This window comes from Mandrillus leucophaeus, unplaced genomic scaffold (genome assembly GCF_000951045.1).
Source record: "Mandrillus leucophaeus isolate KB7577 unplaced genomic scaffold, Mleu.le_1.0 Scaffold787, whole genome shotgun sequence".
In the NCBI taxonomy this organism is placed as follows: Eukaryota; Metazoa; Chordata; class Mammalia; order Primates; family Cercopithecidae; genus Mandrillus; species Mandrillus leucophaeus.
This window is the reverse complement of record NW_012108552.1, coordinates 1,023,652-1,028,482: the sequence shown is the minus strand read 5'-3', so window position 1 is coordinate 1,028,482 and position 4,831 is coordinate 1,023,652. Positions and strand designations below refer to the sequence as shown.

The 4,831-nt window shown below is 32.9% G+C and overlaps 1 protein-coding gene across 1 annotated transcript in view; it reads left to right on the top strand.

Annotated features, from left to right (window-relative positions):
* PPP1R3A (protein phosphatase 1, regulatory subunit 3A) overlaps positions 1 to 4,831 on the top strand; it is a 41,981-nt gene that overhangs the window by 31,109 nt on the left and 6,041 nt on the right. The gene's annotated exons all lie outside the window — the stretch shown is intronic.

The window sequence follows — 4,831 nt, the reverse complement described above, 5'->3', positions numbered from 1 at the left end:
GAGACCATGATTAAATAATATAGATGACTATATTATATAATTTAAGGTAGAGTGGAAACAAAGTATTGTTCCATTAATTAATTTTTTACTTTTTAATTTCTAAAATTATAATAATTTTAAAATTATGTTTAAGTCTTGACTCATTATTGACTCCATAATTGAAAACATTGTCCTGAACTCTGAAGGGGTAATACTTTAAGTCTTAGAAGATAAACAAAAATGTACATATTTTAAAATATTAGATTATTTTCTGAAATTAGACGAGGAAATAAGAGAAGCACACTGTCACAGTAATGTTGGCAAAAAGTAAAGAGGAGAAGGGAGGATGGAAAGGATGCTGTGCAGTTATTGACTCAACAGCATTTATTATGCCACTATTATGTTTCAGGCACTGTGTTAGCCACTGTGAATACAGAAAAATACGAAACTCTCCTTTACCAAAAAGAACTCAAGGAACATAAAAGGGAAATGAGAGAGATTCAAAAGTATACTTTCTTCATGTCACAATTTTCATGGTTCTGGGCCCTATCATCATCAACCATCAAGTTCTTTGTCTTTTTTCTCAAATGTTCTAAAGCTCTTGAATTCAACTCTTTAGATGTAATTAGTCATATGACTAGCACTTTGAATTTCAGAGTGGCATTTTATTAACAGACATCCTCTAATGTGGGCCAGAGAGTAATCCATCTATCCTCATAAATTATTTGAAACTAGAATTGAACTATTTAGATATTTCAAATTATTAATAAGCACCTGCAAAACAACCACCCAAAACAGTGACTGAATTCTCATTTCCTGATTCCTTCCCCCTAATTTGACCCACCTGTATTAGTCTGTTTTCATACTATAATTTACAAAAGAAAGAGGTTTAATAGATTCACAGTTCCACATGACTGGTGAGACCTCACAATCATGGCAGAAGGCAAGGAGGAGCAAGTCACATCTTACATAGGTGGCAGGAGGCAAAGAGAGAGCTTGTGCAGGGAAATTCCTGTTTTTAAAAACATCAGATCTCATGAGACTCATTTCCTATCATGAGAATGGTGCAGAAAAGACCCACCCCCTTAATTCAGTCACCTCTCTCTGGGTTCTTCCCAAGACACATGGGAATTGTGGGAGTTACAATTCAAGATGAGATTTGGGTGGGGACACAGTCAAACCATATCACCACCTGATATGGCCATAATATCATAAAAATCAAGTTATTTTTAGTGTAATTGTTTATTATAAAATTACTTATCACTTGCTATATAAATAATTTATAATATATAACAAACCATAGAGACATACAACAGTATGGATAAATCTTATCAATATAATATTAAATGAACAGTTCCAAAGTATTATAACAGAGGACATTCTTATTAAGCTAAAACTACACATATGTAAATAAAATTACTTGTCCCTTGCCATATATATTATAAAGTTATATTTAACTATATATAACTCTGTAATTTATATAAATATATTAAATATTACATATAGGTATACATAGCTATAACTGTATAATTTATATTATAACTGTATACAGCAAGGGACAAGTAATTTTATTAACATATATAGGTAGCTTTCAGCTTAATAAAAAGAATGTCCTGGCCGGGCGCGGTGGCTCAAGTCTGTAATCCCAGCACTTTGGGAGGCCGAGACGGGTGGATCACGAGGTCAGGAGATCAAGACCATCCTGGATAACACAGTGAAACCCCGTCTCTACTAAAAAATGCAAAAAACTAGCCGGGCGAGGTGGTGGGCGCCTGTAGTCCCAGCTACTCGGGAGGCTGAGGCCGGAGAATGGCGTGAACCCGGGAGGCGGAGCTTGCAATGAGCTGAGATCCGGCCACTGCACTCCAGCCTAGGCCGCGACAGAGCGAGACTCCGTCTCAGAAAAAAAAAAAAAAAAAAAAAAAAAAAAGTCCTCTGCTGTACTTTGGAATGGAATGGTTCATTTAAAATTATATTGCTAAGATTTATCCATATTGTTTGTCTCTGTGGTGTGTTAATTTTGAGTGCTGTATCATACTCCTTTTTGTGATATTAATAGTTTTGTATCTATTCTGTTGATTTGGGTTGGTTCAAGACTTATCCAGCTAACAATGACACCATGAGCATTCCTTTAGATATCTCAGGTAATATATGCAAGAGTTTCTCTTGGGTATACACCTGGGAGTGGAAGTAGTGGTCATCATTTATCTAAATGTTGAATTTTGAAGATAATGTCAGTCAAATTGTTTTCCAAAGTGGTTTTACCTATTTATTCTCCCATCAGCAATGTATAAGAAAGCCTGGGGGTCAGGTATGGTGGCTCATGCCTGAAATCCTAGCACTTTGGGAGGCTGAGACAGGTGGATTGCCTGAGCTTAGTAGTTCAAGGCTAGCCTGGGCAACACGGTGAAACCTCATCTCTACTAAAATACAAATTAGGATGTGGTGTCACGTGCCTGTGCCTGTAATCCCAGCTACTTGGGAGACTGAGGCACAAGAACCTGGGAGGTGAAGTTGTAGTGAGCTAAGATTGTGTCACTGGACTCTAGTCTGGATGACGGAGGAAAATGTCTCAAAAAAACATTTTAAAAAGCCTACAGCTTCAGTCATCTTCAACTCTTGGTATTAATATATTTTTAATTTTTTATGAATTAAATGAGCATAAAATTATAACTCTTTGCAGTCTTGATTTCATTTATTCTCTAACAATGCTGACCGTCCCATTATGTACTTATTGACCATGTGTTTCCTCTTCTCTGATATGTCTGCACCCTTGATCCCCTACACACAGTGAATTGTTTGTGCTTTCTTTTTGATTTGTAGGAGTTCATTATGTATTCTTGATGCTTATTTGTGTTGATTTTGTGTAATGAAAGCATCTTCTCCCACTTTGTAACTTCATTTTTACTGCATAGTCTCTTAATAAACATTTTAAATTTTACTACAGTTAAACTGACCAATTTTTTAAATCTTTTTTTTTTCTTCTTTCTTAAGAAAATATTTCCTACTCTTAGGTCCAGAAGATATTCACATATATTTTCAAGTAAGAATTTCAAGGTTTTTGACATTTAAGATCTAAATCCAACTGGTAGCCATTTTCTCTGTCTTAACTTACTGAAAAGTACCATATTTCCTATTGTCTGACATACTATGTTTGTCATTTACCAAGGTTCTGGATATACCATTTGTCATATACCAAGGTTCTAAGCTCTCAATGTTGTCTTATTAATTTGTCTGACTCTACCAATATAACACTACCTTAATAAATAAATCTTCATTAAAAATACTTAATCTGATAAAATTCCTCCTCCCTGCTATTTCTCAGAAACATTTTAGCTATCACTTGCCCTTTATTTTTCTTTTTAGAATAATATTTTCAAATTCTATAAAAAATGTTTTGATGTTTTGATTAGTATAAAATTTGTAGATCAGTTTGTGAGAGAATTGACATCTTCATAATATTTTCTATCTATGAACATGGTATGTTTATCAACTTTTTGAGGATCTTCTTTAACACTCTTTGATATAATTGTATTACTTTCCCCATAGAAATGTTACACATTTTCTGTTTTCTTTTTTTATAAATATTCGATATGATATTTAAATTGCATTTATTTCTACTTTTCTTTGTACTTGTCCCTGAATTTGAAGTTTTTCTCCTGTATTTCTATATTTGCATTTTAAGACACTAACATAAGAATACATACTTGAATACTTATTTTATCACCAAATAAGTTAAAGCAGGCTCCTGTCCTTTTGACTCGATGATTTTTTTAAGAATTAAACTGTTTTAGAGAATTGAATTAGAGAAGTGATAGATAGCATTTTGATTAGGTAAAACCAACAATCCTTGACTATTTTTCTTCTACAAATAATACTTTCAGTATTTTTATGGGAAGAGAGATGAAGCAGGAATAAATAAATGCTGTTTAATGGTTTATATATTTTTAAGCACATAAACATTATATACATGGAGAAGGAAAGATGTGTCAGTCTGCTGTTGGATTTCATAAAAATAAACTTTGGCATAGTTTTTGACCTCATTAAGCAATATGGGTTTATAAATTAAGTCAGTATCAATTATGCAAACAGTATGTTTTTCTAATAAAATTATATTTATATGGAAGCATTGTGTTCTATAAGTGGGCCCACTAAAGATACTGAATGTTTTTAGTAAAGTTAAAATTATGAATCATAAAAATATATAAAACTGAATTATCTTCTTGCATGGTCAGGATGGAAGAATTTTCAATTTCTCATGATTTGTGAATATAAAATTGGCCTTCCTGGGATTTGGATCAGAACTGCTCATGCAATGAAGGCTAGACTCTTATTACACAAATTCATCAGCCATTGCCAACTTTCCAGATTTCTTTTGTTGCAGAAAAGTGGTTGAGAACAGTCACCATAAGGAAATTCAGTTGAGACAGTACAAGAAAATGTGTATACTGGGCCAAATATTTCTTATAAATTGACTTGTGACAACTATACACAAAGTGAGCTTTTTTTACCAACATTTTTCCTACTGAGTTTCATGGACAAATCTAAATTCTAATGACTCCACAAATACAACTACAAATAGATTACATTTGAAAGAAAAAGGTTTTGTCTTTTATAATCAGTATGCAGGGTGTGCTAGAAAAGGAAATGTAACCCAAATCATTTTAAAGAAGGAAAGTGTATGCTTGCATATAAATGATCCAAAGTCTTGCTTATAAAATTGGCCTGTGGCAGTACATATATAAAGTCTTTTAACTGAGTATAAGTTTAGCTGCCTTTCAGTTTTTTTCGCTTGTTTCTTTCTTACTTTTACTTTTGGTGGGTTTTTTTTTTTTTTTTTTTTTTTTTTTTT